Source organism: Dunckerocampus dactyliophorus, chromosome 14, assembly GCF_027744805.1.
Source record: "Dunckerocampus dactyliophorus isolate RoL2022-P2 chromosome 14, RoL_Ddac_1.1, whole genome shotgun sequence".
Classification (NCBI taxonomy): Eukaryota; Metazoa; Chordata; class Actinopteri; order Syngnathiformes; family Syngnathidae; genus Dunckerocampus; species Dunckerocampus dactyliophorus.
The window spans coordinates 20,069,939-20,090,134 of NC_072832.1; the positions used below are offsets into that span (position 1 = coordinate 20,069,939).

Consider the following 20,196-nt stretch of genomic DNA (forward strand, 5'->3'; position numbering starts at 1 on the left):
GCAGTAACAACCTTCATTTGGGCCAAGGATCATTCCGTGTCTTGACGGACAGCTCAGGGCCGGTGACCTTTTTTTTTGGGGTCTACCAAACTTTTTTGTTCCATAATCCTCAGGATCTTTTAAAAAAGTCAAAATGACTGTCTTACTGCATCCAGCAATGGCACACTGCGAGAGACCTTGCTCATGCATAATTTGACCGCATTCAAAGAGAGAAAGCTTTTTTGCCATCAAGTGATCATCACAGTGTGAATACCTGAAAATGACATTGAATCCACACTTTTGCCAAGATTTTGACTTTTAAAGCCTGTGATCTTAAAATTTTGATCAGCTGATGAACAACCTATTTCACTTTAATGCTTGTTTATAATAAATTACTTACTCCATTTTTTTTTTTGTCCCATTGCCATTTCTTCTTTTTGCAATTCTTCAACTTGGCTTAATATTTTGATCGGGAGTGTATGACCTAATAAACACAGACATGCATGGGAAATGATCCAGAATTAGCAACCTGAAAAACGTGTTCACGTCACAATAATTTTCAGGATATTTACAATACAACACAGGAATATTGTGTGCATGTCAACATGGTCGTTGTTTACCTTTTTAGCAGCACAAGTCTATTGTTCAAACTGAAGAAGCTGTACATGCTTAGCACAATATGAAGGTAATATAACACATTCATATTAAATAATTACACTTATTAACTCTTTCCACTGTACCAATAGAGAGCAACCTGTACCCTTTTGGAGCGGAAGTTGGTGATAAAAGAATAAACACGGACATGGAAGATGGAAATTCTCCATACATCAAACCACCAATGGGTTTTCCATTCATGGGGAAATTATATGACAGAATTTATGTAAGTTTTCTGAATGCACATACAGTATCTGCATGACTGTATAGGTTCTTCATCTATTCTGTTGCTTAGAATTATATTAATGACATTTAAAATCAACATTTAAAATGACAAAGACAAATTATGAACTCATTTGAGTAAGAACACAGTCAACTTTGTTAATTAGATTTTCTTTTAAAGATCTGTGCGTCTGTTTCTGTTTTGTTTTAGTTCTCGGATAACGGCCTTGTCCAGTTTCAGTCTGTTGCTGTGAATGAGCAGTACCTTTTTCCAGCTCCTTTATCCACTGGTTTTCCCAATGACATGAATGCATCTCTTTTGGCGGTGTTCTGGGATGATGCTGACCTCACCCAAGGCGATGGACAGTTGTTCTATCAGGTGATGTCATTATTTGATGTAACTAACGGTTAAAGGCAGAGGAAGATCTATCTCTTGCATTTTGAGTCTATTAGATTATTAATGATTGATTCTTTTTTCAAGGAATACCATAAGTCGGATATGTCAGACGTGTACGCCCACATAGTGTTCAATCGTACAACCGATGATGTGTCAAAATTTGAGGGGCAGAGAGGCAAGCCTGCCTTCAGTCCTTCCTGGATACTCAAGATTACCTGGGATCTTGTAATGGCCGTGTCCTACCAGAAGATCAATCAGTCAGAGGTATAGAAGACTCATGAGATTAAAAAAATACTGTAATTTATACTCTTTAATGATGTCTGAATAATTTTACAAAAAAAAACCCTACAGTATATGTACCACATAACATACCTCCAGTGATACCCTTTTTCTAAATCTATTTTCAACTGCCTATACTGTTCAGCGTCACAGGGAAGCTGGAGCCTATCCCAGCTGACGAAAAGGCAGAGCACAACCTGGACTTGTCGCAGGGCACAGATTGTATATGTACAGGGCTCCTTAAAAAAATAATCCTTTTTGCTTTTTCCACTTTTTGTTATGTTAAATGTATTAGTATATATTATTTGTCCATTAAAGTTATCCACACAATACCCAGCAGTAGCAAAGTGAACTTTTTTTTTTTTTTTTTTACTGAAGAAAGTATTCACACGCAATATTTTCTTAAAGCCACCTTGGTATTGCGGTCTCAAATGTATGGCATCAATACAATGCCAATATTTGTGCGCATAAAAACTGCAATCAGTGCGCTCAGGTCATGCCTTGAATGACCACAATGTGCTGATTGCGGTTTTTATGCGCAGGAATATTGGCGATGTATTGACGCCATCATTTCCTCCCATTTTTTTCTCAAGCTCAATCACACTGTATAATGCTGGGGGGGCGGTATGGCTCCGGTGGTAGAGTGGTCCTCTCCAACCTGAAGGTTGTGGGTTCGATCCTCAGTCCTCCTGTGATCATGTCAAAGTATCCATGGGCAAGATACTGCACCCCCAGTTGCTCCTGATGCTGCGTCATCAGTGTGTTAACAGTGTCAACGCACTTTGGGCACCTTGGAGGTGGAAAAGTGCCGTACAAGTAACAGACCATTTATCAGTCATCCCTCACTAAATTACGGTTTGAATATGACTATATCACGTTTTTTCAAAAAACAATTAATTCATAAATGATTGCTGTTCTGTGGCCTAAAAAAATATTGAAAGACAAGTTATATGTAGTATTCTGTAGTAGTATTATTAGTATTCACAAGGCATCAGTAATGTTAGATTACATTACCTTTCACATTGCATGGAGATTGGCGACTGAGCCAGCAGAGTCAAGCCGACATGCCATGGCTGAGACGGATACTGTATGTTAGCGCGTTAGCTTGTTATGCCAGTGGCAGCCGTCTGTTGTGTCCCTGCAGTGATCCTGTAGCCTGTGCAATGTGATGTAAACAAAGAATAATAGGTGTGTAAAAGTGACTATAGGGGTTTTATTTCCTGTCTACAGGGCTCTAATAATGTTAACAACCCGTATGCTCTAACTACAAAAATATTCTGTTTATTAATATTGAATTGTACTTCGTGGAAATTCACTGAAATATATATATATATATATATATATACATATATATATATATATATATATATATATATATACTGTATATATATACTGTATATATATATATGAAGCCGTGTTATTATGAGCAATGAGGGGTTATGTTTAAACACATCGCGTAATTTAAGGCAAACGTTTTTTCAGTGTTTTCCAGCATACTTCAATGTAGCAAATTGTCCACCTGAATTAAGAGTTACGAAGTGAGTGACAAGAATATCCACTTCATGTTTTTTTGTATCTTCCTGTTTATTTACACAGACACACACACACACACACACACACACTCTGGTGCGCATGCGTTTATTAAACAAAAAAAATAAACGTAATTAATGATAAACTGTTTTCTATTTTATTATGGCACCAAAGAGGGTCTCACATGGCGCCACTGAAGCTACAAACGTCATTGACAGTACTGTAATAATTGGTTGAACATAGGCGCCTCCTTGAGGCAGATTTTGACAAAAGCACTAAAACTTATTTTGTTTCATGCCTACAAACTATACATTCGACAATGTTGATGTACAAACAAAAGTCATTCATAAATAAAGTACATTTACTAACTAACATATTGTGTATTATTTTCAGACTAACACTTTCCAATGCATTCTGACCACGGATGGAGTGCGCTCCTTTGCCCTCCTACAATATGGGGAGATGAATTGGGGTCCCGGACAGAGAGAACATCTTGAAGCCCTCATCGGCTATACAGATGGAAAAAACATCCACATAGAGACCACTGTGCCCCCAGAAAACCTTTTTGGCCAAGGGGGGAGATACAGACCACAGCAAGTGAAAGGGCCTTTGGGAAAGTTCGGCCAATTTGTGTATGATTTAAATGGAATCGACCAGTCTTATGCAGACCCAGGACTGATGTGCCAGGCATGGGCAATGAAGGAGCCTGATCCTGCAGAATGGACTGAAGGGCTGCCCTCATGTCCTTGTGTCCGAACTCAGGCTCTGGAAGACTTGTCCTTTGTGCAGGATACAGCTGACTATGGAGCAAAGTTGAAGACTTTGAGGGGTCAGAGATGGGGTAGTGCAAGGGGCCACGTCTTCAAGTCAGTTTTGTCCAACAAGGAATCAGGAAAGCGATGTGTATACGATCCGGAGGGACCTCTGCTGGCGGGTTACAACGAGCGCTACTTCTCAAGTGGAAGTAGCAAGAAGCATATTGGTAGTCCCATTATACATATTTACACTTTTTGAGGAAACTTTGCACTACTTTTATTGATTCATGCATAGAAATTCCGTTAGTTGACTGTGTTATGTTTGGCAAACTGTATTTATGCGAGGATATGATACTGTATATACACTCAGGGGTGTCCAGAGTGTGGCCATTTCCGGCTCACGGCTGTTTTTTTTTTTTTTTTTTTTAAATTGACCTGTGATACAGTCTAAAAATATAATTTAACAAGAAAACTGGAAAAATCTTAAAAGTTGTAATTTTACGAGAATGACATTGTGAGATTATGAGGAAAAATAATGTCATTATGTTATATAATATATTATATATATTATTATATGATATTGGTATATTAATATTAAATGGAAAATTTAAGGAGATTATTTAAAAAGAAAGTAATGGAAAATTAAAAAATAGCAAAAATGGGAAAAAAAAGAGCAAAGACCAAAGTTCATACTAAGAATAGGCTTTTTCACCTATATCACAAAGCCGAGATGCAGTTTTTTAAAATTACATGTAACTTCTTAGCATATCTACATGTGTTGGTTTACAAAATATCAAAGGGGCCCTTGCATCCTTTCATTTTTCAGTATGTGGCCCTAATGGAAAAAGTATGGACACCCCTGCTGTATACTGTATCATACCAGTCAGTGACTTAAGAGCAAATGCTGACGATTCATTTGTGTGAGTCGCTGTTCTTTTTCATGTTTTTTCAACTAACCTCTCTCGCTTCAGATGAAGATCTCCTGCCGTTCCAGTGGTGTTGCATTGAGTCTTCTCTCTGCCCCCTTTATCTCAGCAAGAGGCCTTTGGATCGTTGCAATGGCTACAGTTGGGTCAGTCTCGATGGCTGCAAGCCAGCCAAAAGGGCCACACAGGGAGTTGGTAAGGGATTTTCTTTCTTGTGAATAGAAAAAGATAACATGGTCAAAACTTTACACATTGTCTGTGATGAAACTACTTGTACACACGTATAGTTTTACAATACAGTAGTACCTCGCATAACGTAAACCTCCTTTTATGTAAATTCCATTGAACGTAAAGAATTTATGTAAAGTTTTTTCATCGTATTACGTAAGATATTCCATATAACGTAAATCATCAAGTCCGTGCAAGTTTTTTTTTTTTTTTTTTTTTTTTTTTTTCAATCAAATTTATTAATGCCTCAAGTCGGTGCAAGTTCAGAGTAACACTTGGTGACGCCTTCTGACGCTTCACGCTCTCATTGGCTGATTTTCGGGGCACCCCCTCCGCTCTCATCTCATTGGCTGATTATCGGGGCACTGCCTATGCTCTCATCTCATTGGCTGATTATCGGGGCACTGCCTATGCTCTCATCTCATTGGCTGACTTATACAGCGCGTACATGAGTTTGTGTGAGAGACAGGCTTCTCCCTTCAACCTCCTTCCTCTTCGTAGTCCACCTTAAACTAACTTAAACAATTAAGTTAAGTTACAAATTAAAATTTTGCACACAGCATTATCGTGTAGTGCGTGTGCGTTTGTCTGTGAGACCAGCTGACTCCTAGACTCTTTGAGTCGCTTTTCGACTCAGGCTACTCCTCCTCCTTCCTGCCTCCACTTACTGTACGTGCTCCTGATCAAGACATCTCCTGAACTGTAAGATTGTTTTTGTTTTTCAGTTTTATTCATTTACAGTAATCTTATTACCTTATTTTATATTGGAATGTTACTGTATTATGTTTATGCTAATGTTTTCTTATATTTTCCCACCATATTTGGTGGACTTTGAATATTTTGAAGTGCCAAAGGGGTGAGTTTTGGAAGATCTTGGAACAGATTAGGTTATTTACATGTATTTTACACTTCGTATAACATCAAAACCCTATAACATAAAATTTCTCGGAACGGATTATTTATTTTGTAGGGGTGTCTACTGTATATGGGTATGGAATAATAGAGTTATTTTTGAACTGGGTTAAAATCTAGCAATCGAGCAAACAGGAAGCAATATGTGAAGCTAGGAGAATATACATCTGGGGTCTATAGATGGACAGTTCATCCAGTTGAAGTCCCACAGATCCCACTCCTCTCCTGTTACTACAGGCATGCCTCAAGGCACTGTCCTTGAACCCCTCCTTTTTTATCATTTACCTTCTTACTTTCTGCAATATCTTAAATATTACATACGTTTCCATTGCTTTGCGGATAGCTCTTGCCTCTCTAGCAAACCAAATTCCACCCTCTCTCCCTATTCCCTCACCACCTGCTTAACTGAAATCAAATCCTGGCTCACCTCAAATTTTCTTTCAACTCAACTGTGGAAAAAACAGATGTCCCCCAGTTGGTTCTAAATCTACACTATCCAAAGTTGACAGTTTCTCCCTCAGCATCAACAACAACATGGTCTCCCCCTCCCCTCATGTTAAGAGTCTGGGTACTTCCATCTACGCAACATCAAACGCCTATGCCCCTCCCTCAGCCCCCATCCTACCTCTATTCTTGTTCACAGCCTGGTTACCTCCCTTATTGATTACTGCAATTCTCTCCTCGTCAACCTCCCTCACAAATCCTTCCTTAAGCTTCAACTGGTCCAGAATTCAGCCGCTCGCATCATCACCAGAACTTCTTCTTTTCATCACGTCACCCCCATCCTGCAGCACCTCCGTTGGCTCCCTGTCACATCTAGAATTGATTTCAAAATCCTGCTGTATACATGCAAAGCCATCCAACAGACTCCCCCGCCGCAACATAGACTCTCTTCTTCTTTTCAAATCCACAGTCAAAACCCACTTATTCAAGACATCTTATTCTCAATTTGATCATGCCATTAAAATAAAAAGGTATGTGTGGGTTGCTTTAAACTGGGTTTATGTTCAGTGTCCTTGGGTTCCTTGAAAGGCGTTTACAAATAAAATGCTTTCTTCTTCTTCTTATTAACATGTTGGCCACACAGTCAGGAGATTGGGAAGATCTGGGTTCGAATCTCCGTTGGTCATCTCTGTGTGGAATTTGCATGTTCTCCCCGCGCGTGCGTGGGTTTTCTCCGGGTACTCCGGTTTCCTCCCACATTCCAAAAACATGCATGTTAGGTTAATTGCCGACTCTAAATTGTCCATAGGTATGAATGTGAGTGTGAATGGTTGTTTGTCTATATGTGCCCTGCCATTGGCTGGCGACCAGTCCAGGGTGTACCCCACCTCAAACAAGATATAGTCAGTTTGTGTTCCGGAACCGGAAAGGTTAAAAAAGGGTTGGAGTTTATTCTACACTCGAGTTGTGCTACGCAAGTGTGTGCTTATTCATGTCCTCCCAACTTGTTGCCATCCCTGGTGATTGGGAAGGTTGTAGGGCTTCACCTTCGGGTTGGTGAACGGGCTCTGACTCTGAGTTGTGCCTATGCACCAAAAAGCAGTTCAAAGTACCCAGCCTTCTTGGGATCCCTCCAGGGGGTTCTGGAGAGCATCCCCATTCAAGACTCAATTGTTTTAACCTGTAGGAGATTGGGATCTGAAAGTGAGCGGCGTTATGCTATTGGACTTCTGTCCACAGTTTGTCCTACAAATGTTTGAGCATAAGGATGCCCATAAGTGCACCTGGCACCAGGACACTGTCTGCAGGTCTTTTATTGACTTTGTAGTCGTATCATCAAACCAAGGGACACGAAGCCTCGGCGGTTGCTGAGACAAAAACAGGTGTGGGAAGAGTTTGGTGAGGCCACATATGATTTTTCATTGGCTTCGAAAAGGTTCAGACAAACTATCTGACGCCTCAGAAAGGTGAAGCAGTGCCCTTTCTTTACTGACTGCAGTGTGGACGGCAGCCTGCTGACCTTGATTGGCGATATTGTTGGACTGTGAAAGCAATACTTACTCTATGTGGGTATCTAAGGTAGTCAGACAACTCATCTGTGGCAAGGTCCCAGGGGTGGAAGAGATTTGCCTAGAATACATCATTGCTCTGAATGCTGCAGGACTGTCATGACTGACACATCTTTTAACATTGCTTGGAAGTCGAAGACAGTACCTCTGGATTGGGAGACTATGGTGATGAACTCCCGTGTCTACGTTCCTACCTTCACCTATGGTCACAAGCCCTAGTTTGGATGCCTTTCAGACGCCTCCTTGGTAAGATATTCCGCACTTGCCTATCGAGGAAGGGGCTTGAGGATAGACCTACTACATTAGAAGGTGGCCGGTGGACAGGGAAGTCCTGGTCGTCCTTACTGATATCATGAATTTCTTTGTGCCAGGAAAAGCTACACATAGAATACTCTCTTCAGACTGAAATTGGAGTAAAAGCACACCTCCCAAGTTGAACAGACATACCTTGGCATATACAGCAAAAGTCATACATTTACTGCTTGCTACAAAAAGTTGGCTTTTAGTCAAGTTGACATCCACCTTTTCTGTGGAAAGTATATAAGTTCTGTACTGCAAGCCATAATGTTCATCATATATTGGTTGTCCACTATGTCTGTAACAAAACCACAATGTTATGATCTGAGCTTCATATAAAGTTCTCTGTGACAGTTCTCCTCTATCAAGTAGTCTGTCCCTTCATTGCGTTCCGTGTCCATTGCCCTACTATCACTTACTGAAACTGCTTCCCCGTAAAAAGCGGAAAAGGGATGGATGGATTTGAATCTCGCTTAACTGTAACATCTATTGTATGCTTCCAATGCAGCAATGGTGTATGGCAGCCTCCACTACATCACCTTCGATGGGACAGAGTACTCCTTTAAGGCCTTAGGAGAGTTTGTGATTGTGCGACTGTCTTCCAACACCGGATCCAATATCTTCACCTTGCAAGGACAGACTGAAAGGCTACACACACACACAAAAGGGAAGATTGACTTCCCAGTGGTGGTACGCATGGCTGCCTTCTACCAGGGCATTGGCAAGGTCAGTTTGCCAGTCTATATGGAAAAATTAAAGCAAATGTGTGTGTAGCAGTTTGTGTATTCATGAGTTCAGTTTCAGAGGTTCTTATGCAGACTTCTAATCTTCCTGCAAAAGATTCCAATGCAGAAGAATCCAATCCAATAGTTCCTTGTAAAATGGCATAGGCCTAAATATTGCACGTTATAGCCTGTGTTGCAACAAGAGGTAAGCTAAATGGAGCAGGATAGGCAGGTAGATCCAGGTAGATCATGATATTTAACCCCCAGTTTCTCCCGATACTGTGTCATTAGTAGGTAAATGTGGTAACCCACCTTGAAGGTAGAAAAGCGGTATGCGAGTGAAAGTCTATTTAACTTAATACTGCAATTGAGACTGAAAACAAAGGCTTACTGACTGTATAAAAGTAATGAAAGGTCAATATGTCTAAAATTCTATTCTATAAATGGGGCTATGAAGGATGTTGTGCAATGCATTTTTTTTTTTTACAGTTCCCAGTCCAGTACACCCACGTCTGTGGTATAGCTCAGGAGTTTATGTTCCTTTCTTGATGCATTGTGAATCAATTGGTCCATTAACTATAAATAGTCTGACACTGAAGGCCAGGTTGCTATGGTAAGTCGTAGTACAGAGTTCCCTTGCTCCATCGCGCTTCATCTTTCGCGGCCTTGCTGTTTTGTGGGGGTTTTTGCGCAATTTTAGTGCTTTTTATATCTATACATCTATATCTATATAAATCTAATCTATCTACATATATTTTGTGACACTAATGAATACAGCAACAGCAGTTAACTTCTCAACATTCTACAGCTCTCGTACGCAAACATCTGAGAAATATTTCATTATAAGGAAAAAAACCCATACCAATATTGACCGATTTTCAATTTGTACGATAGGCCGATATTATCGGATATCCCTACTTTTTTTTTGTAGCGTATGAATGCACATTGTGTTCGTCGTCCTGATTGGCTAAGAGAGAACATTGTGTTCTGCGTCCTTATTGGCAAAGGGAGAACTCGCCCATTGCGTTCTGCGTTCTGATTGGCTGTAGAGCATTGTCAATCCATTTCCTTCGTTCTGCACTGCCACGTATCCTGTTGTGTTCGTCGCTAGCAAACAGCTTAGTCTGTTTGTATGTTTGTAACTTGTAGTATGTTTGCAAGTTTTCTCCCCGACAAAACCCACAATGTCGACAAAACGTTCTGCACCCAAAAGGCAGAGGAAGCCAACCATTGCACAAAAAGTTGGAAGCACGGAGCTGAGGGGCGCCATTACGGCATACATGAATCTTTGGTTAGAGAAGGACTATGAGGAGGAAAACACGATGACAGGAGCAATATGTTTTAACAAAGATACAAAAACGCTACAGTGGAGCGGCGCCAAGACAAACAGGCACGCGCGAGTCACTATTAATAATTTTTTGTGTCCAACCTTGGAGGTGAGAGTGTTTAAACAAGAGAGAAATGTTACAAAATGTTAATGCCTGTCTGAGAAAAGTGTATAAAGTGTATTGTGAGGGGTTTTACAGCCTTAAAACATATATAATAATTGCAAAAAAAAATTATGCTGGCTACTTCGCGGATTCAACTTATTGCGGGCTATTTTGGGAACCTAACCCCCTCAATAAACGAGGGAACACTGTATACAAAACCCTATCACATGTAAACATTTGGCTAATTCTTACAGATTGAATGGAGATGTGCAGACGAAGGCGAAGGACTACGAGTGTTTGTTGATAACACTGAAGTATTTCTTACTATTGGTATGAGCGACACACATCGGCCTTGAAGGTTGATCTATTTTTATGAAACAGATAACCAGTTTTGTCTGATAAATATGTTTTCAGGTGTAGTGCACCTTGGAGAGAGAGACTTTGCTGTACGCTGTATCTCAGTGGATCGATGTGCCGCAGTGTATGCCGGTGGTCTGCATGTGCTGGTGTGGCGCGTGGAAGGCCACAAACAGTTGGCAGCCATGGTGGAAGTTCCCCAGACCTTTTACAATCGGACAGTGGGTCTCATGGGCCTCTGGAGTTCTAGCCGCTCAGATGACTTCCTTATGTCTGACGGCAGGCTCCTGTCCTCACCTGATTTCAACCCACCCTCGGAAGACAAGCTGCATCAATTTGGGCTTTCCTGTAAGTGGAATGTAGACACATACAGTTGGATTTCATTTTTCTCAAATTGTATCACTATAATTAGAAGCCGTTGTTCTTTATAATAATTAAAAATACAAGTTAAACAACACAAATACAACTTATTAGAGATGGCCCATACCACTTTTTATGTCTGATACAGATACCAACCTGTAATGTTATAGTAATAGGATTGCATGCGTGTATGCTTAATACAGACATTAAAAAACACCATGTTCAAACTGTGCAACAAATATGCACTGTATGCAGTACTTCTGCTGCTTTTTATTTAAACTTGAAATGCACATAGCTTTTAATAGCCTTTTTGACTGGTCACCAGACTCAGCAGCAGAGTTGCAATGTTGACAGTAACTTAAATAATTAACATACAAATAATAGCATATTCACTAAAAAGTGGACAATGGCACACGTACAGTTCCTGCCCTCTTAAGTCTGCTCCTCCTGTCCCCTGGCTGATGAGGCACTCACTCCTGTGGAATTCTTTAATGTTAGAGGTTTCTTAATAAGAGGATAACCAAGAAAGAGGAGAATAATTCACTTTGGTTAAAAAATGTTTTCAGATACTGATTTATTTTTTATAAATTGAAAAACATTAGCGTTCTTACCTTTTATTTGTATATGAGGTACGTGCCGCCTTTCCTTCTAGAGGAAAAGTCCTGATACTTTGACTGCATTGTGATACTTTGAATGGACGTCAGTGACAAGCAACTTCCAGCTCACGCAAGCCCCCACCCCTTCAGGATGCAGAGATGCTGCAACTGTACGCATTTCATTAGCGAGAATAATTGTTAAGGTTCGGCCAAGGCCGGGTTTTGGATCCCTACATGCAGAGACGAGGTAGTCCGTGTAACAATCAAAATTTACTATGCAAAAGTTGTCCACAATGTGGGGAAAAAAACACAAAATACAAAAGTACAACACAAAATCACCCGGACCTAGTCATGTGGAAAAACATTAGAACTAAGGGAGCTGCCAAAAAGGGTGGCAGAGAGGGAAAAATGCTAACAAAAAAAGCTTCTGAGAACCAAGCAGGAATAGCAAGTACTAGAGACACTCACCACTGCAGGAAAAAGGCCTGGCAAGGAATATGGAGGAACATGTATTGGCAGAGGCAAAAAGGGACTGTGCCGAGAGGAGCAGGTAACAATCTGGCAATGTGTGTAGGTGAGACTGCAGCTGAAGATGGCTGGTGTGGTAATTGGCTCCTCCTGATAGGCTTGGGGGTGCAACAAACGGCAGAAAGAGGGCAGCAGAGCACACAGAACATGATAAATAACACCTCCCACTTACATTAAAGACGTTACACAGGCTGTAGAAAGTCATGGTGTATAATAAATGTTTCTGCAACATTATATTATTAGCAGCGTGCTGACAAATAGAAACTGGCAGATGCTCTGAGTGCAACTCAGTGTGCACTCAGACGGTCGACGGGGATTGCCCACTAAGTCAAGAAGCCACGCTCACGGTGGCCTCACCTTAGGTTGCTCCCCTGTATTTGATAAGGAACTGTGCAAATTCAAGGATTTTTTACTTCAGAAAATGGTCAAAATGATTGGAATCAAAAAAATATACAAACAGAAAATATATTTAGAATGCAGTTCAATGGATGTTAATATTTATTTTATGTATTATTTCGTATTTTTCATTTTTTAGGCTTCTGCCTTTTGCAAATGGTATATCAAATTCGTGGTGTTGAAATGTCTAATGCACTTGGCTACTCTTCCCTTCTTTGCAGTAACCTCACACAGCTGAGATGACAACTAGTTTATTCACGCTCTTGAAACTGTGTCAGCGAGCTACTGTGCTACAGTTAGCAGCCCTTGCATCTCTGCTTACAGTATGTCAATTAACGTTGAATTGAGCATACACACAAAGTGCGCAAGAGTAGTACAAATTAAATTAGCAGATTGCAATATAGTCTCATATATATTTTATATTTTTTCATTGCGCTATTCTTAAAAGACCCAAACTCGTGTATCATCTCGTCTCGTGATAGCCCTCCCTCTCACTGTACCGTCTTGCAAGGTTTTCGCCTAGCTAATACATTTTTCTACAATTGGGATATTTTTGTAAAAAAATACTTTTATACAGTGGCACATTATAACAAAATCAAAGCTTTACATTTATTATATTTTACCCATTTGTGTCTCTAGGGACAGTCCCACAACCAGAGAGTCTGCTGTTCTCTTCGCCTCCACTAGTTCCACTTATTCCAGTCTCCACCAAAGAGTTGTTGGAAGGCTTCAGTCCCGATGTGGTAGAGGAGCTACGGAGAACCTGCCAAGGCAGCATGCGGTGTGTGCACGACACCCTCGCATCCAGCAGCTCAGGCCTGGGCCTTCAAACCTTAGATGCTGAGAAACAATACAAAAATTTAGCCCTAATCTATGGTAATTTCAATATTATCTTGAAAAGATTTCATCAGTAAGAACTGAGCTTTTGACTATATTTATATATGTTCTGGTAGGCAACACACCTCCCATCGTGACAGAACCTACAGTGATCCATGCTGAAGTCAACTCTACAGTTAACATTCAGATCATTGCCCAGGACCCAAATGAAGATCCTATAACCTATTCGCTACTCTTCCCAAGACCTCCACAGGCCTCCATTGGCAGTGGTGAGGTGCACAAACATGCAAATACAGTCTTCCCTCGTCACGTTACGCTTCGAACTTTGCGGCTTCACTCTATCGTGGTTTTTCAGAAATATATAAAGTCATACATCATGTTGTTTCGTGGTTGAGTATGCCCTGTCAGTCAAAAAATATGCATATTTAAGCAAATTTTATGGGTTTTTTTGCCAAAATTAAGCAGCTTCGAGCAATAAAATTGCTAAATGAAGTGAAATATACACGTACAAGTTATTCAAAGACATCGTGATGACATTGTAGTATTCTACACTGGTCACTACAGGTGCCAGTAATGTTTCTGTAAGGTTTGGGACACACAAGCACCAGACTTGATTGCCACAACAACCGTTTTTTACAATAATCAATATCAACAATAATCTGCAACCCACACCAAGCTCAACTCAGAACCCCACTTCTTGTGTTCAAATGTAAAGGTGACTGTAATGGTGTTATTTCATGTCTAGAGGGCTCTAATAATGTTAAAAAGAACATATTTAAAAGGTTGTAAACAGAACTATTGCATCGCTACTATGAATAGTAATACATGGAAGTGGCAGTGTGAAAGGCGTTATGCACCTTAAGCGCTTAACATGCACCTTGCAGCCTACCTCTGTGTTCCCAGCATCAGCTTCAGTGTGGATGGTTTTTCCATCAGAGTTTAACAGCTGCTTGCTACTTGTTGATGTCCAAGCAGAAGCTGTAATTCTACATTTCATCAGTATGGCTTAAGAATAGTCAGATCAACCCACGTAGCACCTATTTATGCTTGTTATATTTGGCTGGGCACCAACTTTAAAAGCCCCAGCGACCACTGGTTTCGTTTCATAAAACACCTCATACACAGAAGAGATGTGTGTTGGCAATTTACAGCATGGCAGCATCCTCATGCCATCATTGTATGCCACCTGAAGTTTATGTATACTGTTTTTTATACAATGCCGCCACAAGTGGGCAGTATACGTAGGGGTACAATTAGCTTTCAAAAGTGACGCTTTATCAGCTCCTGAGCACATAGAGAACGTACTAACAAGCATGTTAGCTTGTGCATATTGCATACAACATTATCTGTAATTGTCTCTATCATTTGTCAGGTCAGTGGATATGTAATGGCCCAAGTATTTCACCTCATCATAGACTTTGGAAGATGTTAAAGAGAGAAGTCAGGGAAAGTTAGTTTTCCTGTCCTCTTTACTCCTGACAATCATGATGTTGCTCTTTTCTGAATTGTATTTAATATCAAAGTCCAAGCCATACTTTGAACAAACCCTTAACAACCGCTGTAGACTAGCACTGTATGGACAGAAAACCACTAGATCGTTAGCATACATCAGCTAGGTGCTTTATGGTAGTATTGGGAACCAGATAGATCGGCCTTAGACATGTTAAAAACACAGGGAGACAAAATGCCTTGTCGTACTCCTTGTCCTACTGTATAAGCATTGTTAAGCCTTGATGCAGGTTGAGCTAAATTGTATATATAAAAGCAAATTATGTACTGTAATTATTGACTAATAAAATGTCACTCGATATTTGGTCACAAAAAGTACAATAAATGAGTTCCAGGCTATTGACCCTTTCTCCAATCTAGGTGATGGCTACTTGTCCTGGATGCCCCTTAGCACTGATCCTGTCCAGCTTACCATTAAGGTCACAGACGGGCTTTCCAGCTCATTGTTTACCCCCGTCCTTCTCATCTGCAACTGCCTTAATGGAGGTACCTGTCTGTATGACAGCGTTACTGAAAACCATCTGCAGGGAAAGTTCCAGGTAAACTTGAAAAACGACATGCATATTTGTCACCCAAAACGTCAAGCTAACAAATTAGGGATGTGTGTAGTCCTATTCCTATCATTTCTTAACCATGGAGTACTGATGCACAAGTTGGCAACAATGTTTGTGTATTGAGATGATGTTTATATTGTTAAGTCATCTGGTTTTAGTCAGTAATATTGTGTCTCTGGTAATGTCCCAGGTGTTAGGATGCCTCTGCTCCAAAGGATTCAGTGGGAGGTTTTGTGGAAGCGTTGCGGACCCATGCATAGGCAAGCCATGTTACCGAGGGGTGCAGTGCCAATCTGAGTCACAGCCCGGACGCTTTACCTGTGGGCAATGCCCGGATAATACAGTGTCCAATGGAAAACAGGGATACAAGTGCTTTGAGCATGGTCAGTCCCAAACCAATTGCGATGTTTTAGGCTCAAATAATCAGCTTCACAATGTACTTTCCAGACATGTGCATGCCCCCTTTCACCTTCCCCTGCCACAAAGATGCCATTTGCACCAGCACAAAACAAAACTACACCTGCACGTGTAAGCCTGGCTATTTTGGCGATGGAATCAACTGTACAGGTAGAGAGTCTTTAGAGAGCAATCATCTTAACTTCACTAACAATAATCTAACAGTGAAGTTGTCTGTGTGTGTACTGAAGATATAGACGAGTGTGCTGAGCTGTCGGCTTGTCCCAATGCCAAGTATGAGTGTAAGAACAAACCAGGCTCTGTTGACTGCTTCTGCAGATACGAGAACCCTCAGGACTCTGACGGATGTGGTACGTTCATACGTTTTTCATCACAAATATTTGTTTTTGTGTTACTTCAATTCCAGTTCAGTGCATCCCCGCACATTCGTGATTTAGCATTCACGGTCCCCCAAATTTGTGGATTTTTGGTCCAAAAACTTACGGTATATAATTTCTACACCAGGGGTATCCAAACTTTATATATTTTTAAAGACAAAACTTCTTATTTTATTATTAGTCTCAACATTTCAGCTTCTTCTCTTTACATTTTGCCTTTTTGCTCTATTTCCGCTGGGTTTTTTGGTTTCAATTTCCTTCTATAACATGCCGTGGGCCAATAAAAAACAAAGCTGCAGGCCGCAAATGGCCTACGGGTCACACTTTGGACACGCCTGTTCTACACCGTGACTCCAATTTCATCTGTGAATCTATACATTTCATATTTGAAAAGGCGTTTAATAAGTATGGGTTATCGGACTGCGTGATTCGGGCAGTTCACTCCCTGTACGACTGGTGTCGGAGCTTGGTCCACATTACTGGCAGTGTGATGGACTACTATCCAGTGAGCGTTGGACTCCGCCAGGGCTGCCCTTTATCACCGATTCCGTTCATTAATTACTTTTATGGACAGAATTTCTGGGTGCAGCGAAGACGTTGAGGGGATCTAGTTTGGTGGCTGCAGCATTGTGTCTCTTCTTTTTGCAGATGATGTGGTCTTGCTGACTTCATCGGATCCTGATTTTCAGCTCTCACTGGATCGGTTTCTAGCCGAGTGTGAAGCAGCTGGGATAAGAATCGGCACCTCCAAGTCATAGTCGATGGTTCTTGCCCGTAAAAGGGTGGAGTGGCATCTCCATGTCAGGGATGAGATCCTGCCCCAAGTCAACAAGTTCAAGCGAATTGTTGCGGCATCTACGGTATTGCGGACTGTTCCATAGGTCCATTGTGGCTGATCTAAAATTTGCCAGTCTACGTACCTACCCTTACCTATGGCCATGAGGTCATGATCGCGGTACAAGCGGCCAAAATGAGTTTTCTCGGTTGGGTGTCTACGCTCTCCCTTAGAAATACAGTAGAGTGAGAAGTGCTGTCATCTGGGAGCAACTGATGAGGTGGCTCGAACAAATGGTCAGAATGCCTCCCAGACGCCTCCCTGGTGAGGTGTTCAGGGCATGTCCGACCAGCAGGAGGTCTCGAAGAAGACCATGGGCACGTTGGAGAGACTATGTCTCTCAACTTCAGGGAGACGTGTGCTGTTAAATATATAGACATTTTATGGGCGTATTACTTGCGATTTTTCACCATCACCTGGTGGCCCTGGAACCCCATCGAAAAACAAGGCTTTACTGTATACTCAGGCATTTCGTTTCATATTGCTATTTATTATCTCATTTTTGATCTTTTTCTCTTCAGGTGACTCTGGCAATCCTCCAGGTAAGCTTTTAATAAGGTTCTTTATATTGTTTCATTCATTGTGGCCAATGGCCAAGTTCTTTGTATACGTTGGTAGACATGCCCATACATGGTCATAAGATGTCACCACACAGGTGTTGAGGCTGTTGTGTGTCCACAGGGGGTAATGTGTTCAACGTTTCTGTGGATTGGAGGAGGAACAGAGCAGACGGACTCGAGCAGGTGGGTTTTTTGAGCATGCGACTCTCTGACAATGCTACTGACAATTTACAAACATTCTTTTCAAACAAAGCAATAATAATGTCCTTTTCTTCAGCTGGTTGACATCCTATCCAGGGGTTTCCAGAACAAATTCTACAACGCCAGTAGAAAGGATCCAGGACAGAGCTCCGGTCCACGCCTGGTTGAATATCGCATCAATATGTCCAGTGACACACCTCATTGGTACATCAGAGACTACCTGGCCAGAGTCAGCAGCCACTATGACATCAGCGTTATAGAAGTTGATGGTAAACTCAGTTGGTCCAGTTTTTTGAAAGAAGCCATTTTTAAGCCTAGCAGTCCAAGAAAACAATATTATCTTGTATAATTGCACCATAACGCAATAAAATATGATATTCGCCAACCACTAGTCGTCGTTGTCATGAAGAAATAAGCCATGAAGAAATATTTATGTCTCCTACTTGCTCACTGTCTTCCCACCCACAGACTTGGATGAGTGTAAGGCCAAGGAGGCGGTGTGTGTGCACCCTGCCCTCTGCACCAACACTTATGGGGGCTACAGGTGTGTGTGCAATGGCACAACTGATGTGGATGAAGCACAGTCCTGTGTATTAGGTGAGTGCAATTTCAAAGGAAGACAAATGACACTGAAGCTATAAGAAATGTGAACTGCAAGAACAAAGCTGTATAGCCATGCCAGGAAAAGCCATACTTGCATTACTTTATTGAAAGACTCAGTTTGACACATGTGACATGATCTGAAACTTAGCAGATCGAGATACATCGAGCAACACAGACATGGACCTTATTCTGGGCCTGGTTCTGGGCATCGGCATCCCTTTGCTTCTCCTTCTGGCTGCACTGGCTTGTTTCTGTTGCCGCAAGACAACTGTTTCTGGAGAGTAAGTAACACAAACGGCACATTCTTAGTGGAAAAAAGCCAATAAGGATAAGGCCTGAGTTAACTCGAGTTAACTGGAGGCCATGCGGCCTACACTGGTAATATATATAGACAAAAATACTTCCTACAAACAGCTTTGCTCACTGTTTTGAAACTGCCATTGGCTGTAATTCCAGTTAGAATTTGAAGTATGTATGCTTTGAATGTATGGGGTATGTATGCTTGTATGCTTCACCTATGTATGCTCGTATGCTTCACCTTTACTTTTGTTTGAGAGAGTTTTTGGAGCCACCTGTTTGCTATTGGAAATGCTGTTGGCTTCAGCTAGTGGCTGTTTGTTTCGCTATTATCTCAGGTAGTGTTGCCCAAGGGTGCAAGAACACGGTGGCTGTTGCAATCCATATACTTTATTATCACCAAACAAACAATAAGCTCCATCTGAGCAGCACAACCCAAACAAAGTAGCAAAATACAAGGAGACACAGCTAGGTTGGATGTAAAACTCACCATGGGAGCTGGAAACAGGAACGTACCTAAAAAGGAGGTAAATCCAGGTAACAAGAAAAAAGTGGTAGTGGAGATAGCGATGAGGAACATTGAGCACACAAACAGTAAAAGTCCAAAGTGAAACAGAAGTCCAAGCAGAAAGGAACGTCCAATGAAAGCAAATTAACTAGCCACTGGCCAAAGAGAAATAAAATAAAAGCACCAAGCAGGAAAGAATAGCAGAACAGAGTACAACCTGTCATGCAGAGCGTGACATACTGTAAATGTTACTTTAACATGAATGTTTGTTGCTAAGATGCATCTTCAGAAATGTGCATGAGCAACTTGTATGAAATATTATGTTTAATAGACAACGAATGTATTTTTTTTTATACATTTTTGTTTTCCATTTTGTAGGAATTGACTGCAACAACATTCCCCTTGAGGTTTTTTTGTTGTTGTATTTTTTGTACCGTGGGCTTTTTTTTAGCTCAATATTTCAGCATCTCTCTATTTTTTCACTATCTAGGCCTTGAATTGGCATTAATATTGACGAGTTGCTGAATATTCAAGTGCTGCTTATCCAAACTTTCCCACAAATTGCTTGAGATTATTGACTGCCATATGTAATTGTAATTGTATTTCACATTTATTTAACCACAGACAGGGATTCACTATGGGTACAAAATGCACAGATACAGGGCATTCAATACACTTTTGTATTGTACTGAATGAGAAAGTGTCTCCAAACTTTTGACTGGCATTGTATCTGTGCATTTTTTACATTGGCAGTCAAAAGTTTGGAGACAGTTGTGCATTGTAGTCAATGAGAAAGTGTCTCCAGACTTTTGGTGGATATGATACTGTATGTGATATGCACGAGTCAGCACTTCTTTAGAAGCTTTGTGCAACTGAAGACATGAGGTGGTCACCAATAAACCAGTAAATGTGAAG

The 20,196-nt window shown here is 41.0% G+C and overlaps 1 protein-coding gene and 1 long non-coding RNA gene across 4 annotated transcripts in view; one reads left to right on the forward strand and one right to left on the reverse strand.

Annotated features, from left to right (window-relative positions):
* LOC129194311 (hepatitis A virus cellular receptor 1 homolog) overlaps positions 1–20,196 on the forward strand; it is a 286,203-nt gene that overhangs the window by 23,837 nt on the left and 242,170 nt on the right. The window lies entirely within an intron of this gene.
* Positions 3,120–12,254, reverse strand: LOC129193782 (uncharacterized). Of its 3 annotated transcripts, none has more exons than XR_008573607.1 (6): positions 12,128–12,254; positions 11,675–11,827; positions 11,483–11,567; positions 10,909–11,049; positions 4,774–4,953; positions 3,120–3,861 (listed from the first exon to the last, which is right to left on the reverse strand). It is a non-coding gene; the product is annotated as an uncharacterized LOC129193782 (long non-coding RNA). The 3 variants fall into 3 exon arrangements; XR_008573609.1 differs by having other exon boundaries at positions 3,120–4,011; XR_008573608.1 differs by having other exon boundaries at positions 10,772–11,049.